A 27,249-nucleotide genomic window follows, 5' to 3' on the forward strand; every position below is an offset into this window, starting at 1 on the left:
AACAAGTCTCTTAGCTGAACTATGGAACATCGTTAACTCCTGAACAAGACCCGTAAGAGATCAGCATGAATATATAGTGAAATGTGATAATCTATTCTCCATGCTTATATGAATAACAAAGCCATAAATGTTGCACACAAGTAAGATGAGGGTACAACCTATCTGGCCGCCATCCATAGGAGTGAGCATCATGTGCTGACCTGTCGATGGCGCTGCAGTTGTTGTGGTTGTCCATGTCGGGCATGCGCATTCTATGCATGGAACTGTTGAGTGGGGACTATAGCTACCTTTTGGTGTATGCTTCCCTTGTTGGAGCAGCCGCGGTGAGTCAGAAGACGGTGTAGCTAAAGATGCAGAAAACACATAATGTTAAGAATGACACATCTCTTTAATCTGAAGAAATACCCTAAGAGATCAACAGCAAGGTACGAGAGTGGTCACACGTCTGTTGAATGACGACTAAATTGGGGTCACACGATTTTTTTATTTTGGTATTGTCCGATCTACGTCGGATGGCTTGATGGCCATCTTGTGCCTCCCGGCTGACACTGTTCGGAATCTTCCCCGAAGAGCCAGTGACCACCGGCAGAGCAGCCTGCCTCCACCATCCGTGGCCCTGACCAAAACCCCGATCCCCGCCCCACCGCACTGTCGTGGTTGCGCCGTCCCCGGGCCAATCCACAAAGTCTCGCCGTCATCCAGATCCGGCGGCGGCAGTACCTTCAACCCACACAACTCTAAGATAGCCATCTAAGCGCTGCTTCCGCGGCGAACTTGCGCCCCCGCACCCTTACGTTAGACATCAGCCAACCGACAGCCTAGGAGCTCCGCCGCCTCGAGGGGTGCTGCTTCCCATTGGGAATTGATTGGCCCAGAATAAAAATTCAGACAACTGACGCCTAAATAAAGTGATTTGAGATGAGGGTGCGACCTATCTGGCGGCACAGTGAAGTAGGCAGCTCCAGCTACCGAGTCGGTGAGGCCGGCGCAGTTGCGGTGGCTACCGGTGGCACGGAAGCAGAGATGCCGCGATGGTCGACAGCTACGGGGAAGCAGCGCCGAGGCTCTGGACGGATCCGAAGTTGGAGCCGCTCTGGCGCCGTGAACAATGGTGGGGGTGAATCGACTCCGGTACGGTTGACGCGACCGTTGTCAAGGCAGCTCCAGCAACACGGAGTAAGAGGCACACGGCCCAGTGCATGACGACAAATGGACAGCGTCTTCGGCATTAGGGAGGAGGGCAGCTATGAATTTGGTGCGATGGGGGCGCCATGGAGGAGGGGCTGAGGTTTCGTAGCTCGGGAGAAGGGAGCTTCCGGGGAGAAGGTGATTTGGTGCCCACGAGGTATGAATGGGGAATTGGGAGGGGAGCGGAACCATGTCTTACGGACGCATTCGTCTGAAATGTGGGGGGAGTTACAGTTCTACCCTTGCCTTTAGGCTTCTTGGCTTGGGTCTGTGTACTGTGGGTCGGGGATAGTAGAGTAACTTTGCTTCTCCCCAAATAGTTGGCGCGAGCGATTTCGGGCAAGGAGGGCATGTTTTGAAATATAGTGGGCGCGAGCGATTTTGGGCGAGGAGAGTGTGTTTTGAAATAGTGGGCGCGAGCTATTTTGGGCGAGGAGAGCGTGTGTTTTTTTGCAGGCGGAGGAGAGCTTGTTTTGGCGACCATGGTTTATGAATTATTCGGCACATGTCATTTTGGCCAAGGATAAGGCGTGCTTGGATGAAGTTATGAACCTACCCTCGATGTACAACGGGCCAATTGATGTGTGTCCCACATAGGCCGATAATTTTGCGTCTCCCATTTATTTGCTCAGGCGAATTCCACCGAGCAGAGGGTGTTTAATGGTTCATTCAAATTTTGGGAGAATGAACATCCACTTCTACCTTACCAAGTCGATTCGAATCAAATTTTGAAATATTAGCTTGCCACTTCTTTTTCAGATGGAGAGATGATGCTCGGGAGTAATGTGTTTTTACATGCTCGTTGCTAGCGATTTACTATATGACAAATAGTTGACCCACTCAAAAACGGGAATCAAACCCAAAATGAAATATCTCGATTCAATGAAATAGCTCGTTCACCAAGTCAAAATAGTGAACTAAATCCAAAATTGAACACCTCAATCAAGTAGCATGTTGTACAGTATTATAATACTCCATGAACATGTTGAAAGTCAAATTAATGAACTTGTTTGATATACACATATCTCCGTTCATGTGTGGATTGCAGACAACATGTTCTCCAATTTAAATATTTGAATGCAAGTTTATATTGAAACATGGTTTATATTAGTCTTTGATGCATAAAACGCGACCTCCCCCTCTCCCGGACTCCTGCTCTCTCTCTCTCTCTCACCGACAATCTTCAATTCTGTCGCACACATCCAACACACAAACCTTGTTGGTCCCTCTGCCTCTCTCTCCATCTCTCTCTCTCTCTCTTTGTGTGTGTGTGGGGGGGGGGTGGTCTTTCTAGTTCGCATGCATATATACTCCATCTATAGGTCTCTCTCGCACACTATGTATGATTCTCTAGTCCCAGCTAAATATCTTGTGTGCACTCATCGTACACACACAAATTCCTTGGCTCATTGCACGTAACTCTCTCACGCACCACTTTGTCATCTCGGAGCTCTTCTGTGACGCCCAGATAATTAGGCTACAGTAATCCCACGTTAAACGATGTCACGTCACCACGGTTACTGTTGTTAATCTCGCGTTAGTTCAAAATCGATTCAAGTTCAAATCTAAAATATTGACAAACAATAAAAGTTTTCAAAATGGTAAACTAAAATATTCGAAGTGCGCCAGTAAATGCCTGGGCAATTATGGTGAAGGAATCGTGCTTTTATAAAAAGGCCTATATATTTAAAATGAATGAAAACAGGAAAGGAAATTAAATTAAAAAGAAAAAAAGGAAAAAGAAAAAAAACAAAGCTAAAAAAAGAAGAAACAACAGACCCCCCCGCTGGGCCTCGTGGCCCAGCTGGCCACCAGGTCGCCCCAGCCCACCCGCACCGAACCCCCCCCCCCCCGGGGCTACTAACCGCCCCACCTCCAAACCCTAGTGCCACACCCTCCCACTCGCGCCCCCACAACCCCTCTCGCTCCCTCGTCCCTCTCCTGATCCGATCTGGATCCTGGACCAACCTCCCCAACTCCCCCCTCGATCCACTCCTCCCTCTCTCCTCCCACTGTATCGGCGCCGCCGCGGCACCCCGTCGCCCTTTCCCGTCACAGGCGTCGCTCGCCGCCTTGCCGCCTCTTCGACCCGCCTCACAGCTGCCATTCGTCGGCGAGGTAGCCACCGCGCCGAGCCCCGCATCGCCCCTGCGCCCCTCGCCGCCGCCCGGCTCGAACCCCGCCATCGCCGCCGCCCGGAGCTCCACGGGCCTCGCCGGAGCGCTCCATCGCCGGCCTGCCTCCTCCTCGTCGACGCCTCGTCCCCGTCCTCCTCCACAACGGTCGCCCCCGAGCCTCGCCGCCCCGCTTCTCTCCAACGCCGGTGAGGCCACCTCCGGCCTCTACTCCCTCCTTCCTTCCTCGCGCCACCCCGCTCCGGTCATCGCTTCCCTGTCACTGGCCTCGCCCCGCGCCTCGCAGGCCAGGCGCTACTCGCGCGCCCACCCAGGGCCTTGTCGCCGTCCCTGCTGAAGGAAATATGCCCTAGAGGCAATAATAAAGTTATTATTTATTTCCTCATTTCATGATAAATGTTTATTATTCATGCTAGAATTGTATTAACCGGAAACATGATACATGTGTGAATACATAGACAAACATATAGTCACTAGTATGCCTCTACTTGACTAGCTCATTAATCAAAGATGGTTATGTTTCCTAACCATTGAAATGTGTTGTCATTTGATTAATGGGATCACATCATTAGGAGAATGAGGTGATTGACATGACCCATCCCGTTAGCTTAGCACTTGATCGTTTAGTATTCTGCTATTGCTTCCTTCATGACTTATACATGTTCCTGTAACTATGAGAATTGTGTAACTCCCGTTTACCGGAGGAACACTTTGGGTACTACCAAACGTCACAACGTAACTGGGTGATTATAAAGGAGTACTACAGGTGTCTCCGAAGGTACATGTTGAGTTAGCATAATTCGAGATTAGTTTTGTCACTCCGATTGTCGGAGAGGTATCTCTGGGCCCTCTCGGCAATGCTCATCACCTAAGCCTTGCAAGCATGTAACTAATGAGTTAGTTATAAGATGAAGTATTACAGAACGAGTAAAGAGACTTGTCGATAACGAGATTGAACTAGGTATTGGATACCGACGATCGAATCTCGGACAAGTAACATACCGATGACAAAGGGAACAACGTATGTTGTTATGCGGTTTGACCGATAAAGATCTTCGTAGAATATGTAGGAACCAATATGGGCATCCAGGTCCTGCTATTGGTTATTGACCAGAGATGTGTCTCAGTCATGTCTACATCGTTCTCGAACCGTAGGGTCCGCACGCTTAAGGTTTCGATGACAGTTATATTATGAGTTTATGTATTTTGATGTACCGAAGGTTGTTCGGAGTCCAGGATATGATTGCGGACATGACGAGGAGTCTCGAAATGGTCGAGACATAAAGATTGATATATTGGACGGATATATTTGGACACCCGAAAGGTTCCGGAGAAGTTTGAAGCCCCGGGAGGTTACCGGAACCCCCCGGGAGGTATATGGGCCTTATTGGGCTCATGTAGGAAGAAGAGAGAAGGAGCAAGGGAAGGGGGCGCGCCCCCCCAAGCCCAATCCGAATTGGGGAGGGGGGCCGGCCCCCCCTTTCCTTTCTCCTTCCCCCTCTTCCTATTACTACTACTAGTACTACTTCCTAATACTAGTACTCTTTCCTTCCCCCTCCAAATAAGATAAGGAAAAGAGAGGGAAACCTACTTGGAGTAGGTTTCCCCCTCCTCATGGCGCGCCCCCCCTAGGGCCGGCCACCTCCTCCCTCCCTCCTTTATATACGGGGGTAGGGGGGCACCCTAGAACACACAAGTTGATCATTGATCGTTCCTTAGCCGTGTGCGGTGCCCCCCTCCATGATATTAGACCTCGGTCATATTGTAGCGGTGCTTAGGCGAAGCCCTGCAACAGGAGAACATCAAGATCGTCACCACACCGTCGTGCTAACGGAACTCCCCCTCGGCGCCTCTGCTGGATCGGAGATCGAGGGTGTGTCATCGAGCTGTACGCGTGTCAAGAACTCGGAGGTGCCGGAGTAACGGTACTTGGATCGGTTGAACCGGAGGATGTACGACTACTTCCTCTACGTTGCGTCAACGCTTCCGCTTCGGTCTATGAGGGTACGTAGACAACACTCTCCCCTCATTGCTATATCATCACCATGATCTTGCATGTGCGTAGGAATTTTTTTGAAATTACTACGTTCCCCAACAGTGGCATCCGAGCCTAGGTTTTATGCGTTGATGTTATATGCACGAGTAGAACACAAGTGAGTTGTGGACGATATAAGTCATACTGCCTACCAGCATGTCATACTTTGGTTCAGCGGTATTGTGAGATGAAGCGGCCCGGACCGACATTACGCGTACGCTTACGCGAGACTGGTTTCACCGTTACGAGCACTCGTGCTTAAAGGTGGCTGGCGGGTGTCTGTCTCTCTCACTTTAGTTGAACCGAGTGTGGCTACGCCCAGTCCTTGTGAAGGTTAAAACGGAGTCTATTTGACAAACTATCGTTGTGGTTTTGATGCGTAGGTGAGATTGGTTCTTGCTTAAGCCCGTAGCAGCCACGTAAAATTTGCAACAACAAAGTAGAGGACGTCTAACTTGTTTTTGCAGGGCATGTTGTGATGTGATATGGCCAAGAGATGATGCTATATTTTATTGTATGAGATGATCATGTTTTGTAAACGAAGTTATCGGCAACTGACAGGAGCCATATGGTTGTCGCTTTATTGTATGAAATGCAAACGCCCTGTAATTGCTTTACTTTATCTCTAAGCGGTAGCGATAGTCGTAGAAGCAATAAATGGCGTAACGACAACGATGCTACGATGGAGATCAAGGTGTCGCGCCGGTGACGATGGTGATCACGACGGTGCTTCGAAGATGGAGATCACAAGAACAAGATGATGATGGCCATATCATATCACTTATATTGATTGCATGTGATGTTTATCCTTTTTGCATCTTATCTTGCTTTGTTTGACGGTAGCATTTTAAGATGATCTCTCACTAATTATCAAGAAGTGTTCTCCCTGAGTATGCACCGTTGCAAAAGTTCTTCGTGCTGAGACACCACGTGATGATCGGGTGTTATAGGCTCTACGTTCAAATACAACGGGTGCAAAACAGTTGCACACGCGGAATACTCAGGTTATACTTGACGAGCCTAGCATATATAGATATGGCCTCGGAACACGGGGACCGAAAGGTCGAGCGTGAATCATATAGTAGATATGATCAACATAGAGATGTTCACCATTGAAACTACTCCATCTCACGTGATGATCGGACATGGTTTAGTTGATTTGGATCACGTAATCACTTAGATGAGTAGAGAGATGTCTGTCTAAGTGGGAGTTCTTTAGTAATATGATTAATTGAACTTAAATTTATCATGAACTTAGTACCTGATAGTATTTTGCTTGTCTATGTTTGTATGTAGATAGATGGCTCGTGCTATTGTTCCGTTGAATTTTAATGCGTTCCTTGAGAAAGCAAAGTTGAAAGATGATGGTAGCAATTACACGGACTGGGTCCGTAACCTGAGGATTATCCTCATTGCTGCACAGAAGAGTTACGTCCTGGAAGCACCGCTGGGTGCCAGGCCTGCTGCTGATGCAACTGACGACGTTAAGAACGTCTGGCAGAGCAAAGCTGATGACTACTCTATAGTTCAGTGTGCCATGCTTTACGGCTTAGAACCGGGTCTTCAACGATGTTTTGAACATCATGGGGCATATGAGATGTTCCAGGAGTTGAAGTTAATATTTCAAGCAAATGCCCGGATTGAGAGATATGAAGTCTCCAATAAGTTCTACAGCTGCAAGATGGAGGAGAATAGTTCTGTCAGTGAGCATATACTCAAAATGTCTGGGTATAATAATCACTTGATTCAACTGGGAGTTAATCTTCCGGATGATAGCGTCATTGACAAAATTCTCCAATCACTGCCACCAAGCTACAAGAGCTTTGTGATGAACTATAATATGCAAGGGATGAACAAGACTATTCCCGAGCTCTTCGCGATGCTGAAAGCCGCGGAGGTAGAAATCAAAAAGGAGCATCAAGTGTTGATGGTCAACAAGACCACTGGTTTCAAGAAAAGGGGCAAAGGGAAGAAGAAGGGGAACTTCAAAAGGAACGGCAAACAAGTTGCTGCTCAAGTGAAGAAACCCAAGTCTGGACCTAAGCCTGAAACTGAGTGCTTCTACTGCAAGCAGACTGGACACTGGAAGCGGAACTGCCCCAAGTATTTGGCGGATAAGAAGGATGGCAAAGTGAACAAAGGTATATGTGATATACATGTTATTGATGTGTACCTTACTAATGCTCGCAGTAGCACCTGGGTATTTGATACTGGTTCTGTTGCTAACATTTGCAACTCGAAATAGGGACTACGGATTAAGCGAAGATTAGCTAAGGACGAGGTGACAATGCGCGTGGGAAATGGTTCCAAAGTCGATGTGATCGCGGTCGGCACGCTACCTCTACATCTACCATCGGGATTAGTTTTAGACCTGAATAATTGTTATTTGGTGCCTGCGTTGAGCATGAACATTATATCTGGATCTTGTTTGATGCGAGACGGTTATTCATTTAAATCAGAGAATAATGGTTGTTCTATTTATATGAGTAATATCTTTTATGGTCATGCACCCTTGAAGAGTGGTCTATTTTTATTAAATCTCGATAGTAGTGATACACATATTCATAATGTTGAAGCCAAAAGATGCAGAGTTGATAATGATAGTGCAACATATTTGTGGCACTGCCGTTTAGGTCATATCGGTGTAAAACACATGAAGAAACTCCATACTGATGGACTTCTGGAATCACTTGATTATGAATCACTTGGTACTTGCGAACCGTGCCTCATGGGCAAGATGACCAAAACACCATTCTCCGGATCTATGGAGAGAGCAACAGATTTGTTGGAAATCATACATACAGATGTATGTGGTCCGATGAATGTTGAGGCTCGTGGCGGATATCGTTATTTCCTCACCTTCACAGATGATTTGAGCGGATATGGGTATATCTACTTGATGAAGCACAAGTCTGAAACATTTGAAAAGTTCAAAGAATTTCAGAGTGAAGTAGAAAATCATCGTAACAAGAAAATAAAGTTTCTACGATCTGATCGTGGAGGAGAATATTTGAGTTACGAGTTTGGTTTACATTTGAAACAATGTGGAATAGTTTCGCAACTCACGCCACCTGGAACACCACAGCGAAATGGTGTGTCCGAACGTCGTAATCGTACTTTACTTGATATGGTGCGATCTATGATGTCTCTTACCGATTTACCGCTATCATTTTGGGGTTATGCTTTAGAGACGGCCGCATTCACGTTAAATAGGGCACCATCAAAATCCGTTGAGACGACGCCTTATGAACTGTGGTTTGGCAAGAAACCAAAGTTGTCGTTTCTCAAAGTTTGGGGCTGCGATGCTTATGTGAAGAAACTTCAACCAGATAAGCTCGAACCCAAATCGGAGAAATGTGTCTTCATAGGATACCCAAAGGAGACAATTGGGTACACCTTCTATCACAGATCTGAAGGCAAGATTTTCGTTGCTAAAATCGGATCCTTTCTAGAGAAGGAGTTTCTCTCGAAAGAAGTGAGTGGGAGGAAAGTAGAACTTGATGAGATAACTGTATCTACTCCCTTATTGGAAAGTAGTTCATCACAAGAACCGGTTCCTGTGACAACTACACCAATTAGTGAGGAAGCTAATGATATTGATCATGAAACTTCAGATCAAGTTTCTACTGAACCTCGTAGGTCTACCAGAGTAAGATCCGCACCAGAGTGGTACGGAAATCCTATTCTGGAAGTCATGTTACTAGACCATGATGAACCTACGAACTATGAGGAAGCGATGATGAGCCCAGATTCCACAAAATGGCTAGAGGCCATGAAATCTGAGATATGATCCATGTATGAAAACAAAGTATGGACTTTGGTTGACTTGCCCGATGATCGGCAAGCCATTGAGAATAAATGGATCTTTAAGAAGAAGACTGACGCTGATGGTAATGTTACTGTCTACAAAGCTCGACTTGTTGCAAAAGGTTTTCGACAAGTTCAAGGGGTTGACTACGATGAGACTTTCTCACCCGTAGCGATGCTTAAGTCTGTCCGAATCATGTTGGCTATTGCTGCATTTCATGATTATGTAATTTGGCAAATGGATGTCAAGACTGCATTCTTGAATGGATTTCTAGAAGAAGAGTTGTATATGATGCAACCTGAAGGTTTTGTTGATCCAAAAAGTGCTGACAAAGTGTGCAAGCTCCGACATTCCATTTATGGACTGGTGCAAGCATCTCGGAGTTGGAATAAATGTTTTGATAGTGTGATCAAAGCATATTGTTTTATACAGACTTTTGGAGAAGCCTGTATTTACAAGAAAGTGAGTGGGAGCTCTGTAGCATTTCTAGTTTTATATGTTGATGACATATTATTAATTGGAAATGATATAGAATTTCTGGATAGCATAAAGGGATACTTGAATAAAAGTTTTTCTATGAAAGACCTCGGTGAAGCTGCTTACATATTGGGCATCAAGATCTATAGAGATAGATCAAGACGCTTAATAGGACTTTCACAAAGTACATACCTTGACAAAATTTTGAAAAAGTTCAAAATGGATCAGGCAAAGAAAGGATTCTTGCCTGTGCTACAAGGTGTAAAGTTGAGTCAAACTCAATGCCCGACCACAGCAGAAGATAGAGAGAAAATGAAAGATGTTCCCTATGCTTCAGCCATAGGCTCTATCATGTATGCAATGCTGTGTACCAGACCTGACGTATGCTTAGCAATAAGCTTGGCAGGTAGGTACCAAAGTAATCCAGGAGTGGATCACTGGGCAGCGGTCAAGAACAACCTGAAATACATGAAAAGGACTAAGGATATGTTTCTCGTATATGGAGGTGACAAAGAGCTAGTCGTAAATGGTTACGTCGATGCAAGCTTTGACATTGATCCGGACAATTCTAAATCGCAGACCGGATACGTGTTTTTATTAAACGGTGGAGCTGTAAGTTGGTGCAGTTCTAAACAAAGCGTCGTGGCGGGATCTACATGTGAAGCGGAGTACATAGCTGCTTCTGAAGCAGCAAACGAAGGAGTCTGGATGAAGGAGTTCATTTCCGATATAGGTGTCATACCTAGTGCATCGGGACCAATGAAGATCTTCTGTGACAATACAGGTGCAATTGCTTTGGCAAAGGAATCCAGATTTCACAAGAGGACCAAGCACATCAAGAGACGCTTCAATTCCATTCGGGATCAAGTCCAAGTGGGAGACATAGAGATTTGCAAGATACATACGGATCTGAATGTTGCAGACCCGTTGACTAAGCCTCTCTCACGAGCAAAACATGATCAGCACCAAGACTCCATGGGTGTTAGAATCATTACTATGTAATCTAGATTATTGACTCTAGTGCAAGTGGGAGACTGAAGGAAATATGCCCTAGAGGCAATAATAAAGTTATTATTTATTTCCTCATTTCATGATAAATGTTTATTATTCATGCTAGAATTGTATTAACCGGAAACATGATACATGTGTGAATACATAGACAAACATATAGTCACTAGTATGCCTCTACTTGACTAGCTCATTAATCAAAGATGGTTATGTTTCCTAACCATTGACATGTGTTGTCATTTGATTAACGGGATCACATCATTAGGAGAATGAGGTGATTGACATGACCCATCCCGTTAGCTTAGCACTTGATCATTTAGTATTCTGCTATTGCTTCCTTCATGACTTATACATGTTCCTATAACTATGAGAATTGTGTAACTCCCGTTTACCGGAGGAACACTTTGGGTACTACCAAACGTCACAACATAACTGGGTGATTATAAAGGAGTACTACAGGTGTCTCCGAAGGTACATGTTGAGTTAGCATAATTCGAGATTAGGTTTTGTCACTCCGATTGTCAGAGAGGTATCTCTGGGCCCTCTCGGCAATGCTCATCACCTAAGCCTTGCAAGCATGTAACTAATGAGTTAGTTATAAGATGAAGTATTACAGAACGAGTAAAGAGACTTGTCGATAACGAGATTGAACTAGGTATTGGATACCGACGATCGAATCTCGGACAAGTAACATACCGATGACAAAGGGAACAACGTATGTTGTTATGCGGTTTGACCGATAAAGATCTTCGTAGAATATGTAGGAACCAATATGGGCATCCAGGTCCCGCTATTGGTTATTGACCAGAGATGTATCTCAGTCATGTCTACATCGTTCTCGAACCGTAGGGTCCGCACGCTTAAGGTTTCGATGACAGTTATATTATGAGTTTATGTATTTTTATGTACCGAAGGTTGTTCGGAGTCCCGGATATGATTGCGGACATGACGAGGAGTCTCGAAATGGTCGAGACATAAAGATTGATATATTGGACGGATATATTTGGACACCGGAAAGGTTCCGGAGAAGTTTGGAGCCCCGGGAGGTTACCGGAACCCCCCGGGAGGTATATGGGCCTTATTGGGCCCATGTAGGAAGAAGATAGAAGGAGCAAGGGAAGGGGGCGCGCCCCCCCAAGCCCAATCCGAATTGGGGAGGGTGGCCGGCCCCCCCTTTCCTTTCTCCTTCCCCCTCTTCCTATTACTACTACTAGTACTACTTCCTAATACTAGTACTCTTTCCTTCCCCCTCCAAATAAGATAAGGAAAAGAGAGGGAAACCTACTTGGAGTAGGTTTCCCCCTCCTCATGGCGCGCCCCCCCTAGGGCCGGCCACCTCCTCCCTCCCTCCTTTATATACGGGGGTAGGGGGCACCCTAGAACACACAAGTTGATCATTGATCGTTCCTTAGCCGTGTGCGGTGCCCCCCTCCACGATATTACACCTCGGTCATATTGTAGCGGTGCTTAGGCGAAGCCCTGCAACAGGAGAACATCAAGATCGTCACCACGCCGTCGTGCTGACGGAACTCCCCCTCGGCGCCTCTGCTGGATCAGAGATCGAGGGTGCATCATCGAGCTGTACGCGTGTCAAAAACTCGGAGGTGCCGGAGTAACGGTACTTGGATCGGTTGAACCGGAGGACGTACGACTACTTCCTCTACGTTGCGTCAACGCTTCCGCTTCGGTCTACGAGGGTACGTAGACAACACTCTCCCCTCGTTGCTATATCATCACCATGATCTTGCATGTGCGTAGGAATTTTTTTGAAATTACTACGTTCCCCAACACCTGTTACTCGCTCGACCGAGCGCGGCGCGCCCCCGCTGCCATCCATGTGCCTTCGCCCGCGCCCACTGCCCGTCGTGGCCCCGCCCCTCTGCCGCCTCCCTTGGCCCTGGCCGTCGGCGCCGGCGTGCACTGTGCGTGCCCAGCGCCCCTCGGGCATGCCCTCATTCGGGTGGTGCCCGTTAGCCCGCACCCGTTAGCGACCAAACCCGCCAAGGCCCCCTGGCCCAATGACAATTGGGGCCCGCCCCCAGAACGTTTTAATTAAAAAAAGAATTAAAATAAAAATAATAAAAATAAGATAAATAAATAGATAATAATAATTTAATTAATTAATTAAGTAATGAATTAATTAAGTTAATTAATCACAATTAGATTAACCTTATTAACTGTTAGTTAATTAATCAAACAATGACAGTGGGGCCCACCCCCTAATTAATTATGATTAGTTTAATTAATCTGTTAATTAAAATGTGTCACTGACCAGTGGGACCCACTGGTCAGGTTGACCAGTCAACCCTGTTGACTGCCGACATCAGCATGACATCATGCTGATGTCATTAATCTATTTTTCGAATTAATTTAAATAATTAATTAAATTCCAGAAATTAATAAAATCTTTAGAAAATCATATCTTTTAATCCGTAACTCGGATTAAAATATTTTCAACATGAAAGTTGCTCAGAACAACGAGACGAATCTGGATACGCAGTCCGTTCGTCCGCCACACACCCCTAACCTATCGAACTCACAACTTTCCCCCTCTGGCTCCTCTGCCCGAAAACGCGAAACACCGGGAATACTTTTCCGGATGTTTCCCCCTTAACCGGTATCACCTCATTCCACGTTAGGGCACACCTAGCACCGCTCATTGTCACGTCACGCATCGTCGTGTTTATGTTTGCATTGTATTCATTGTTTCTTCCCCCTCTTATCTCCGGTAGACTACGAGACTGCCGCTGATGCCGCTGTGATCAACTACGTCACCGACGACCCCTCTCTCTTGCTAGAGCAACCAGGCAAGCCCTCCCTTTGATCACCAGATATCGCCTACTCTTTTATCTATACTGCTTGCATTAGAGTAGTGTAGCATGTTACTGCTTTCCGTTATTCCTATCCTGATGCATAGCCTGTCCTTGCTACTACTGTTGTTACCATTACCTGCTATCCTACTGCTTAGTATAGGATGCTAGTGTTCCATCAGTGGCCCTACACTCTTGTCCGTCTGCCATGCTATACTACTGGGCCGTGATCACTTCGGGAGGTGATCACGGGCATTTACGATATACTTTACACAGTTACATTACCTGTGATACTGTTCGGAGATGGGGGCTGAAGGGGCAGGTGGCTCCATCCCGGTAGAGGTGGGCCTGGGTTCCCGATGGCCCCCGACCGTTACTTTGTGGCAGAGCGGCAGGGCAGGTTGAGACCACCTAGGAGACAGGTGGGCCTGGCCCTGGTCGGCATTCGCGGATATTTAACACGCTTAACGAGATCTTGGTATTTGATCTGAGTTGGCTACGAGCCTATACGCACTAACCATCTACGCGGGAGTAGTTATGGGTATCCCGACGTCGTGGTATCAGCCGAAGCACTTCGTGACGTCAGCGACTGAGCGGCGCGCGCCGGGTTGGACTGTGTTAACGCAACTTCCTTTGTAATGGAGGTTGCTAGGTCTGCTCACCAGCCGCGTACGCAACGTGCAGGTGTGCTCAGGGCGATGGGCCTAGACCCCTATGCGCTTAGGTTTAGACCGGCGTGCTGGCCTCTCCATTGAGCCTAGGTGGGGCTGCGACGTGTTGATCTTCCGCGGCCGGGCATGACCCAGGAAAGTGTGTCCGGCCAAATGGGATCAAGCGTGCTGGGTAAGTTGGTGCACCCCTGCAGGGAAGTTAAATCTATTCGAATAGCCGTGATCTTCGGTAACAGGACGACTTGGAGTTGTACCTTGACCTTATGACAACTAGAACCAGATACTTAATAAAACACACCCTTCCAAGTGCCAGATACAACCCGGTGATCGCTTTTCTATAGGGCGACGAGGAGAGGATCGCCGGGTAGGTTTATGCTATGCGATGCTATTGGAGATGCTACTTGGAGATGCTACTTGGAGGACTTCAGTCTACTCTTTGCTACATGTTGCAAGGCGGAGGCTGCCAGAAGCGTAGTCTTCGACAGGATTAGCTATCCCCCTCTTATTCTGGCATTCTGTAGTTCAGTCCACTGATATGGCCCTTTACACATATATCCATGCATATGTAGTGTAGCTCCTTGCTTGCGAGTACATTGGATGAGTACTCACGGTTGCTTTCTCCCCACTTTTTCCCCCTTTCCTTTCTTTCTGGTTGTCGCAACCAGATGCTGGAGTCCAGGAGCCAGACGCCACCGTCGACGACGACCCCTACTACACCGGAGGTGCCTACTACTACGTGCAGCCCGCTGACGACGACCAGGAGTAGTTAGGAGGATCCCAGGCAGGAGGCCTACGCCTCTTTCGATCTGTATCCCAGTTTGTGCTAGCCTTCTTAAGGCAAACTTGTTTAACTTATGTCTGTACTCAGATATTGTTGCTTCCGCTGACTCGTCTATGATCGAGCACTTGTATTCGAGCCCTCGAGGCCCCTGGCTTGTATTATGATGCTTGTATGACTTATTGATGTTTTAGAGTTGTGTTGTGATATCTTCCCGTGAGTCCCTGATCTTGATCGTACACATTTGTGTGCATGATTAGTGTACGATTGAATCGGGGGCGTCACAAGTTGGTATCAGAGCCAACTGCCTGTAGGAATCCCCCTTCCAACTCCTTGGCCGAAGTCGAGTCTAGACTTTACAAAACTTTTACTAACATGGCTGTGCGGCCCATGGGCCCACGTCGCCATTGGGTGGTATTAGGATCTTTTACTCCTCGATCTTTACTCTGGGACTCTGAGCTCTCTTCTATTCGGGTTAAATGATTTTGCTAAAAACAAAACTAACTTTAGGTTCTCGCAAGTACTTTCTCCCGGAGAGCCACTTGTTACCGATGACCGCCTGCTGCACCAGAAGATTCCGAAGATACTCTACGATGTGCTCTCGAGACTATGTGCCATCGCTTTTGCCACTCACTTCCATCGATAAATCCCTCCGGATAACTACTTACACCTATCGTTCATATTGTCATCCCCAGTTGCTCTTGTTATTACAAGATGTCCTGAAATACTCTTCGATATTCCGAGAATTCTTTACGCTTACTGCCCTGCAGTTCCTTGCTGCATGAATACCCCTACGGATAATTACTCGCGCTTGCCGAGTATCCGTTCGTCCAAAGTTGTTCATGTGTTTCACAAAAATACATTCAAATACTAACTGATCTTCCGAAAATCCTGAGCAGCCTATTGCTCTTGAAATTCTTGCTTGCTTGCATTATGGTTAATCCCATAAGTCTCGTAATCTTAATGGCATACCTTGTCATTATCATTTTGAGTCTGTTGATTCAATATGTTCCGAATGCTCGCAATCCTCAAATAGATCCTAGAATTCATCCTTCCGGCTCAGACGTCATTTTGAACATGAGCTGGTTCTCGACCAAACTATCTGTCGTCAATTGTGCCTCTGGTATATTCAATTGATCCATCCTTGATCAGAACGTCTGCTTCTGATCCTTTGTTTTGGAAATCATAATTCCTTTTTATTTAAGCTTTGAATTATTCAGATGATTCCATAACCTGTTGCATTTGCATTCCTTCCTCTTCTGGTTGAGTACCGATACTCATATCAGATCCTTTGTGGACCATCAAGTCCTTTGTTGGATTGTTATCTGACAGTGTCCTTCACATTTGATCACTTTGTGAGTTCTTCCCCTGATACATAATGCCTTTGTTAAGTTGTATCCTCTTCTTGGCCAACCATGCTCTGCTTTCGGGCTTGTGTTATTTAATCTTGAAACTTGTGGTATATGTTTCTAAGAAGCCCCTATGGGTTGAACATATGCCTTCTCTAAACCGTGTGAACCCGAAAATTTTCACGAGTCATACTCTTCTGGTGCTTCACCAGATAAAATTTCAACACTGCAACTTCATTGAACGTGAGAAGTGAATGAAAGGTTATGCATTGGAGAAGTGGGAGTCGACCTTGAACTTGAGTTCATGCCCATGGACGCGATGTAGATCTTATCATTAAAGCTTCTCTTAAATTAATTATTCCTTTGGTATGAGTTCTTCTTATATCTGGGATCTGGCCTTTTGCAATCGTGGTTCCAACCATGTTCTCTTTTAAATACCATTTCTCGTGCAAGGTTAAGCACTTGACTTCTATAGAGCAATACCCCAGTCCAAGCTCTACTTTGATCTGTCATCGAGTATTACCCCCCTGGTATCTCGAGATTATCATGGAACTGCATAACATCTTATGAGTTCTTCATCAAGTGCTACATTCCCACTGATTCCAATTTTTCACGGGCTCTGAGTTATTAAACACTCAAAGACACCAATAACTGAACCGAGTCCGCACTATGGTTCAACAACTCTTCAGTAAGCTTCTATAAGTACGAGTTTGTACCCGATCACATCATTCCTAGCCTGATTGGCTATATCATTATCATGCTAAATTTTAACTGTGCTACCGGGTCCTTCTTCCCGGAGCACAAATTTCGACGGTGAGCTAATCTTACAATCAATCTTCCACGTCATATCGTTTGTCCTTGAACAGCAAGCTTGCTTTCGATCTTGTGTCGTACCCATGGTTCCAATAACTTTTGCATCATCATTCCGTTGACTTGGTGTCATCGCCGATCAGTTACATCTTCTCGAAACCTCTCGACAAATGTGTCGTGATCATCATCAACATTCTAAGGCTTTCCATGATATCTATCGAATTCTTGATGATAAATAGCATCCTTTGCCCTCGATGATTTGGGTTATCATCCACAACATTATTGCATTCCCTCCAACACAAAACTTGTTCTTGTTTTGTGTTGTACCTTGAGTTCCATGCTATCCAACTTATGTTATGATCTACCGCGGAGTATTACCATCTTTGATGTCAAGAATGTTGTGAGGATTGCTCCACCTCTTAAGAAATTCTTGCTATAATGATACTTCTCACCATCACCATTCTTTCTTGGTCCTTGTGTGGATTCCAATCGGGGTACCCACATGTGAACGGTGTTGTTTGGATTCTGCACTTCTAGCAACCCTATTGCTTTGAAGTTAATGTTCGATAATTCATTCTTAGCCTATCGGTTGCTGAACCACCATTCTAACATTGATCATGCTACTATAAGCCCACATTTTGGTTGCACCTTTCAACTGATGTTTAATTGGGTATGTTTTCCTCGAGCATACCCCATTATATCTTTTGAATTGACAAGTGTCATCTTCTTGTTCACATTATTGTGGAAAGCCATCCGTTTGGAATTCTCGATGAATTGTCGCTGAGCCCATCAGCCACCTTCTCATCCCCTCCTTGGTTTAAGGATGAACTATTGCTTCAAGAACCCGCTCCCATAGTTCATTTCCTGAGAATCTTGAAATGTCATTTCGTCTATTTGTGTTGCACCTTTTCTTCTCGGACATCCTGAGTCTGAGGTATCATGACACCAATCGGAGCTGAATCTCGGTCAGATATGATGGTTGGGACAACTTTCCAAGAGTTATGATGTTGGTCCTTTGATGACCCGGTAACATGATGTCATGCCTAGCACCCCCCCTGGGTGGAGGACCTATTATTTTAGTATCCTTTTTAGCAAGTTTAGCCATTCTTCCATGAGGAAATTGTAAGACTTATTCTATAAGTTGCTCCTGACGGATCCTTTGTGAATCCAAAGTATGATCTTTACCCAAAGACCACGCCAATACTATCTCAAAGCATGTTTGTGATACTCCGATTTTCAACAAGGACATTTGAAGCCCAATGCTAAATGTTTCTTGCTCAATTATCCAAACACCTTTGTATGGATAATGCCATGAAATTTCTCTCCCCTTACCTAAAGGGTTTTCTACCTTCTATCCTCTTATGGATATCATGCCCTGCTTGTCCTTGGGAAGGATATACCCCTGAATTATGTGTTTAAACACATATTTCTTTCCATTGTTCTGATTAAATCTGGTAATCACCTTTCCTTTCCATTGGATTGCTTAACCCTACTTGTGATCCTTATTATATAAGCAGTAGTATTCTTCTGCTTATGTAAACACCTCGGTGTACAATTCTGTCAGCAAGACCCTGTTACTATAGTTGATGACATTTCGGTAACCATCGATGGATGAGAACTTTGCCTATTGGTCCACCTCGTTCAACGAGCAGGAGAATGGTTCTCTTCGTCCCTCGCCCTTGGTACCGATGTTGTTGCCGACATAACTGACAGGCTATCTTTCGGCATGCCTTGCTTACATGATCGTGCAAGACGTCACCACCCTTCCTACTTAAAACCCACATGGTGGGCCCATAACCCACAGTTCCACAGGATCGAAACCTGACTGTCCGGTACACCTTGTTGACAAAGTTATCCCTTACTCTTGGTTTCGTGTGTAATTCATGAGCCACCTTCCTAGTGATCTGTTCCGATATCAGATGCAATACTTAAACTTGATGCTTTGAACCCCTTTCACACTCTTTTTTCAGGCATCGAACGATTGTCTATCCGCTTGGAACTCCTTGTTGTACCTTCTTACCTTACTCTCGATTTGTTCGACTCGAGAGATACTCATCTGTTCATTCACGGGAAAACCCAGACGATTCCCACTTAAGCATTCTGTCGTAGCTGAGCTACCCCTTACCTATTTGTAAGCACGAAGGAACCCCCGAAGAAAAGATGACGACTTCACCATGATGACCTGAAGCAAAGAAATGAAGACGTCAATGTAACGGATCGACCTCTTCGAGGAGAGCAACCAAGGCCGAGAAGATCTGTTAGAATTTCGTAACTAGACCTCCCCCCCCGGTCTCTACCTCTTAAATCTCGGGACGAGATTTCTTGTAGTGGAGGAGAATTGTGACGCCCGGATAATTAGGCTACAGTAATCCCACGTTAAACGATGTCACGTCACCACGGTTACTGTTGTTAATCTCGCGTTAGTTCAAAATCGATTCAAGTTCAAATCTAAAATACTGACAAACAATAAAAGTTTTCAAAATGGTAAACTAAAATGTTTGAAGTGCGCCAGTAAATGCCTGGGCAATTATGGTGAAGGAATCGTGCTTTTATAAAAAGGCCTATATATTTAAAATGAATGAAAACAGAAAAGGAAATTAAATTAAAAAGAAAAAAAGAAAAAAGAAAAAAAACAAACAAAGCAAAAAAAAGAAAGAAACAACAGACCCCCCCCGCTGGGCCTCGTGGCCCAGCTGGCCACCAGGCCGCCCCAGCCCACCCGCACCGAACCCCCCCGGGCTACTAACCGCCCCACCTCCAAACCCTAGCGCCGCACCCTCCCACTCGCGCCCCACAACCCCTCTCGCTCCCTCGTCCCTCTCCCAATCCGATCTGGATCCGGGACCAACCTCCCCCACTCCCCCCTCGATCCACTCCTCCCTCTCTCCTCCCACTATATCGGCGCCGCCGCGACACCCCGTCGCCCTTTCCCGTCGCCGGCGTTGCTCGCCGCCTTGCCACCTCTTCGACCCGCCTCACAGCTGCCGTTCGTCGGCGAGGTAGCCACCGCGCCGAGCCCCGCATCGCCCCTGCGCCCCTCGCCGCCGCCCGGCTCGAACCCCGCCATCGCCGCCGCCCGGAGCTCCACGGGCCTCGCCGGAGCACTCCATCGCCGGCCTGCCTCATCCTCGTCGACGCCTCGTCCCCGTCCTCCTCCACAACGGTCGCCCCCGAGCCTCGCCGCCCCGCTTCTCTCCAACACCGGTGAGGCCACCTCCGGCCTCTACTCCCTCCTTCCTTCCTCGCGCCACCCCGCTCCGGTCGTCGCTTCCCTGTCACTGGCCTCGCCCCGCGCCTCGCAGGCCAGGCACTACTCGCGCGCCCACCCAGGGCCTTGTCGCCGTCCCTGCTACTCGCCCGACCGAGTGCGGCGCGCCCCCGCTGCCATCCATGTGCCTTCGCCCGCGCCCACTGCCCGTCGTGGCCCCGCCCCTCTGCCGCCTTCCTTGGCCCTGGCCGTCGGCGCCGGCGTGCACTGTGCGTGCCCAGCTCCCCTCGGGCATGCCCTCATTCGGGTGGTGCCCGTTAGCCCGCACCCGTTAGCGACCAAACCCGCCAAGGCCCCCTGGCCCAATGACAATTGGGGCCCGCCCCCCAGAACGTTTTAATTAAAAAAAGAATTAAAATAATAATAATAAAAATAAGATAAATAAATAGATAATAATAATTAAATTAATTAATTAATTAAGTTAATTAATCACAATTAGATTAACCTAATTAACTGTTAGTTAATTAATCAAACAATGACAGTGGGGCCCACCCCCTAATTAATTATGATTAGTTTAATTAATCTGTTAATTAAAATGTGTCACTGACCAGTGGGACCCACTGGTCAGGTTGACCAGTCAACCCTGTTGACTGCCGACATCAGCATGACATCATGCTGATGTCATTAATCTATTTTTCGAATTAATTTAAATAATTAATTAAATTCCAGAAATTAATAAAATCTTTAGAAAATCATATCTTTTAATCCGTAACTCGGATTAAAATATTTTCAACATGAAAGTTGCTCAGAACGACGAGACGAATCCGGATACGCAGTCCGTTCGTCCGCCACACACCCCTAACCTATCGAACTCACAACTTTCCCCCTCTGGCTCCTCTGCCCGAAAACGCGAAACACCGGGAATACTTTCCCGGATGTTTCCCCCCTTAACCGGTACCACCTCATACCACGTTAGGGCACACCTAGCACCGCTCATTGTCACGTCACGCATCGTCGTGTTTATGTTTGCATTGTATTCATTGTTTCTTCCCCCTCTTATCTCCGGTAGACTACGAGACTGCCGCTGATGCCGCTGTGATCAACTACGTCACCGACGACCCCTCTCTCTTGCCAGAGCAACCAGGCAAGCCCCCCCTTTGATCACCAGATATCGCCTACTCTTTTCTCTATACTGCTTGCATTAGAGTAGTGTAGCATGTTACTGCTTTCCGTTATTCCTATCCTGATGCATAGCCTGTCCTTGCTACTACTGTTGTTACCATTACCTGCTATCCTACTGCTTAGTATAGGATGCTAGTGTTCCATCAGTGGCCCTACACTCTTGTCCGTCTGCCATGCTATACTACTGGGCCGTGATCACTTCGGGAGGTGATCACGGGCATTTACGATGTACTTTACACAGTTACATTACCTGTGATACTGTTCGGAGATGGGGGCTGAAGGGGCAGGTGGCTCCATCCCAGTAGAGGTGGGCCTGGGTTCCCGACGGCCCCCGACCGTTACTTTGTGGCGGAGCGGCAGGGCAGGTTGAGACCACCTAGGAGACAGGTGGGCCTGGCCCTGGTCGGCATTCGCGGATATTTAACACGCTTAACGAGATCTTGGTATTTGATCTGAGTTGGCTACGAGCCTATACGCACTAACCATCTATGCAGGAGTAGTTATGGGTATCCCGACGTCGTGGTATCAGCCGAAGCACTTCGTGATGTCAGCGACTGAGCGGCGCACGCCGGGTTGGACTGTGTTAACGCAACTTCCTTTGTAATGGAGGTTGCTAGGTCTGCTCACCGGCCGCGTACGCAACGTGCAGGTGTGCTCAGGGCGATGGGCCCAGACCCCTGCACGCTTAGGTTTAGACCGGCGTGCTGGCCTCTCCGTTGAGCCTAGGTGGGGCTGCGACGTGTTGATCTTCCGCGGCCGGGCATGACCCAGGAAAGTGTGTCCGGCCAAATGGGATCAAGCGTGCTGGGTAAGTTGGTGCACCCCTGCAGGGAAGTTAAATCTATTCGAATAGCCGTGATCTTTGGTAACAAGACGACTTGGAGTTGTACCTTGACCTTATGATAACTAGAACCGGATACTTAATAAAACACACCCTTCCAAGTGCCAGATACAACCCGGTGATCGCTTTTCTACAGGGCGACCAGGAGAGGATCGCCGGGTAGGTTTATGCTATGCGATGCTATTGGAGATGCTACTTGGAGATGCTACTTGGAGGACTTCAGTCTACTCTTTGCTACATGTTGCAAGGCGGAGGCTGCCAGAAGCGTAGTCTTCGACAGGATTAGCTATCCCCCTCTTATTCTGGCATTCTGTAGTTCAGTCCACTGATATGGCCCTTTACACATATATCCATGCATATGTAGTGTAGCTCCTTGCTTGCGAGTACTTTGGATGAGTACTCACGGTTGCTTTCTCCCCACTTTTTTCCCCTTTCCTTTCTTTCTGGTTGTCGCAACCAGATGCTGGAGTCCAGGAGCCAGACGCCACCGTCGACGACGACCCCTACTACACCGGAGGTGCCTACTACTACGTGCAGCCCGCTGACGACGACCAGGAGTAGTTAGGAGGATCCCAGGCAGGAGGCCTGCGCCTCTTTCGATCTGTATCCCAGTTTGTGCTAGCCTTCTTAAGGCAAACTTGTTTAACTTATGTCTGTACTCAGATATTGTTGCTTCCGCTGACTCGTCTATGATCGAGCACTTGTATTCGAGCCCTCGAGGCCCCTGGCTTGTATTATGATGCTTGTATGACTTATTTATGTTTTAGAGTTGTGTTGTGATATCTTCCCGTGAGTCCCTGATCTTGATCGTACACATTTGCGTGCATGATTAGTGTACGATTGAATCGGGGGCGTCACATCTTCCCTCCCTCTCTCAAACTCTCCATCTACCTGGGTCACACATACACATGCATATCTCACTCGCAATCGATAGACCCATCTAAAATTCTATCTTTCTCCCTCGTTCTCTCTCCATCTCACACGCACACACACCGAATCTCATGCCTAGCCAAATATGATGGTCTCTCACTCAAATGTAGGCACACGCAATCCCCCCTATATGTATATGACTAGCTAATCTTAGTCTCCATCACAAACATGTGCATGGTCTATCTCGATTTCTCTTGGGGCATCTTTCTATCGCGCACACACCTCCCTCGATCTCCCACCCATATAGTACCCTCACGATCTCGAGGGGATCTCTCTATCACAAACACACCCTCTCTCCCTCCCCATGTGTCCATGTTCTTCATGTGTCCCTCTTGACCTTTGTTCCTTGTTGGCCAGACCTCTATTGGACATGTGCTATAGGGGTGTCTCTCTCCGTTGCAAACAATCACACACTAGCTATCTTCGTGTATCTCCTCACCTCGCTTTTCTATCTCGGAGATGCATGCATGATATGTTTGCATAAGAAACGAAAACACACACACACACACACACACTCTCTCTCTCTCTAATTTATAGTTTGTTGTCCCTTTCTATTTCACACACATACTCTTTTTGCACACTCACTCATTCTCCTTCACACGCACTTGTCTCTCTCGACTTAGGCACTCTCTTCAGTCGATAGCATATAGATTTATTGAAAAGTCAAACATCACAAAGTTTTACCATGTACGTGAATAAAAACATTTACATCTAGAATGGCAAACATATACCATTAGATTCATCATGAGATGTAGTTTCATATGATGTATCTTTGGTAGATATAAATAACATTTGCGCAAACCTGATCAAAGTTTCCAAAGTTTGACTTCTAAATTTTTTACATGCATTGCATTATCGAGCAGATGGAATATCTCTTTCCTCCTCTCAACTATCTGACGCACCACTCAACCTTATCGGGTCCCTTCTATCTCTCTCAAACTTTATATCTCCCTGGTTCACACATACACATGTCTCACTCGCGCTACATATAGACCCATCCAACACTCTCCGCCCTTGTTCTCTCTCTATGTGACACGTACCCCCCCTAAGTACCATAATCCCTCACTCCATCATAGGTGCATGCACTCCCCCCTAAGTATGATTATCTCTCACTAGCCATCAGGAACACACGTATTGTCTCCTTTCATCCATACATCTATCTCGATATCTCTTCTATCGTGCACACACCTTGTCACTTGATCTCTCACCCATGTAGTCCCATCACGATCTCCAGGGGATCTCTCTATGACAAACATACACTCTCTCCTCCCCATGTCAGCATTTTCTCTGTACGTCTCTCTCGACCTCTCTCCCTTGTTTGTCAGACCCCTCTTGGCCACGTGCTAGGGGTCTTTCTCTCTCGGTTGTAAACAACCACACACTATCTCCTCATTTTGCTTCCGTTGTCGAAGATGCATGTGTGATATGTTTGCATAAGACACACACGCCTTTTCTCTACTTTTATCGTGTGTTGTTCATGTCTCTTTCACACACGCACACACACTTTTTCACTCACTCTTTCTATTTCACACACACACACACACACTCTCTCTCTAGTTAGGGACTCTCTCACGTCCATAAGCATATGGATGTTTCGAAAAGTCAATGATGAGGACATGGCTACCGTAGTTACACCCATATCCCATACTGTTTTACCTCTTGGAACAATTGCTAGAGCTCGCATACGCCAATTAAATTATCAGGTACTTTCGTTTCTTGGTAATGTTTCTAGTGTTCATGAGAATATGATGCTGCCTAACTTAGATACATTTGTGTTGCTTGCAATGGAAGGGCCTAGCACGAACAAGAAGAATGAACATTGGAGCATCGTCAAGCATAGAGATGAAGGTGCGTGCGAAGAGAACACGAACAGAGGTTCAAGTGGAGATTTCCGGACTTTGAAGCCACCATGATGACATACAATAAGATGGACGAAATATACAAGATGGCCTTTCATAAATTTCGTCCATAGCTTATTATTGGTGTTGCGCCACCTTATATAGGGCCAGGCCCATTTAATCTATTTTTAGAGTCCATATTGTAGGGAGAATGACTTAGGAGGTGTTTTAGTCCCACCTTGCCTAGGGTGGACGAAATCCCCTCTCCTTTCCCTATAAATATAGCCCTTAAGGCATCGTTTAGACTTGGGATTTGTTTAGTTAAAAGTTAGCCATTGCAACTTCGTGTACTTCGTTTGTGTCCAACGACCATACCAAGACCGTATACGGATCCCCACCATTATCAATACTTCATATATATTCACAATATTCAGATTGCTTTATCATATTCTTGCTCGTTCTTCGATTGCTTGCAGGAATAGACCTTCGTGGTCAGGCTGACTGTGCTTCCGTCATCGTCAGTAACCTCAGGAGATTGGTTTAGCGATTGCTAAGGCGCAACGTCATGCACGTTTGTAGTCGGATTGTCAAAGTCGACTCCACCGAATCGATTGTTATCATCTCATTGAAAGATCGGGACACCCCGCCTCTATCAAGTGGTATCAGTTTTCAGGTTGCTTGGTGAGAATTTTTTTAGTTTTTCATAGTCTAGATTGCATTTGTTCTTCATACCTAGAGTCCAAGAAAAAGCCACAAAAAAAGTTAGATTAGTTCATCCGTGTCCCAGACAGTCTGAGCCTTTTCGCCATTACCACTTTGTTTTTACATTATTGAATTTTCGGTTGCATCGTGTGTCGAGTTGCTGGTCTTTAGCATCTGGTCTTTTAGAGTTTCGAGTTCTAGCCATGCTTTGTTCACATTGCATTCGCTCGCTTTGTTCGCGTCCACATTCACCTGTCATCTTCCCCCACCATTCGTCCGTTGCAATTATCATCATCATTGCCTCAATTTGTTTCATCCTCATCGGTCGCATCCAGAAAAAAAAACAAAAAACATTGTTGTGGTTAGTTCGTGCCTTCATACCAACGATCTGTGCATTAGTTGTTTTGGAAGTGTTGGATTCTGGAGCTCGGTTTGGAAATATTGGATCAGCCAAAATAAAAGGAGCGTATTGGGCCTTGTGTGCTTTGGCAAGTTTGGAAACAGAAAAAGAGAAGGAAAGTTAGCAAAGGAAGGTACAGTGATTGGTTTCCATCCACGTGCAAGTACTTTTTTTAAGGGCACGTGCAAATACTTCGAAAGTAAGGAGAGAGAGAGAAATTACAGAGGATAATCACTTATTTCGGATCAAGTAATTTGGTAACTTTGGATCAAAAAAAAAGTTAACAGTTGCCACGTTTGGATTTGGAAGTAAAAAACTGACCGATGAATTCTTAGTGGTGATCTGAATAAGTCAAGAAAGATTAAAGGGGGAAGGGATCTGTTGTTTATTTGGAAAGGAGGAAAGAAATCTGCACGTAAATCAAAGAGAGGTTTGTTTCCACGTTTGGAAGAGAGAGAAAAAAGGAAAGCTCCGGATATTCTTTTTATGTATGATTTTGTGCTATATGGAAGGACTTCTACTTGGGACGTTGACATAAAAAAAGTTGTTCGGTTTGGAGTCCTTGCCCTTCACGTTTTTGGAAACCAAGTAAAAAAAGTGCTAACCGATTTGTGTGTTTGGAAAGAGAGCGAAAGAAAAAAGGCAAGAAGAGAGAGTTTGGAAAGGAATCAAAGAGAGAGATAAAAGGAAATCTGATCGGTAAAAAAAAGGGAAGGGAAGGAAAGAAAAGAGGAAGTAGTACTGTAATTGGCTGATTCGGTTGGTGGTGTCCAAGTTTTGGAATTTCCTTAAATAAAGGAGAAAAAGGGCAGCCATCTTGGAGAGAAAAAAGACAAGTCGGATTAGATCTGGGCACATTTATTGAAAAAAAAGAGTTGAGTACGTTTTGGAGAGAGAGAGAGTTCAATTAGGAAAGAAATAAAATAAAGAAGGAAAGACCTGACCGGTTTTGCAGGTTTGCATCGGTTAACAATAAAGTGCAGATCTGTTTCCAAGTTTGGAAGGTATTCAAAGAGAAGAAAAAAGAGCAAGTCTAAGGCCTTCTTTGGTTTAGAGGAATCTTGTAGGAATTTTATAGG

This window comes from Triticum aestivum, chromosome 2A (assembly GCF_018294505.1).
Source record: "Triticum aestivum cultivar Chinese Spring chromosome 2A, IWGSC CS RefSeq v2.1, whole genome shotgun sequence".
Taxonomy (NCBI): Eukaryota; Viridiplantae; Streptophyta; class Magnoliopsida; order Poales; family Poaceae; genus Triticum; species Triticum aestivum.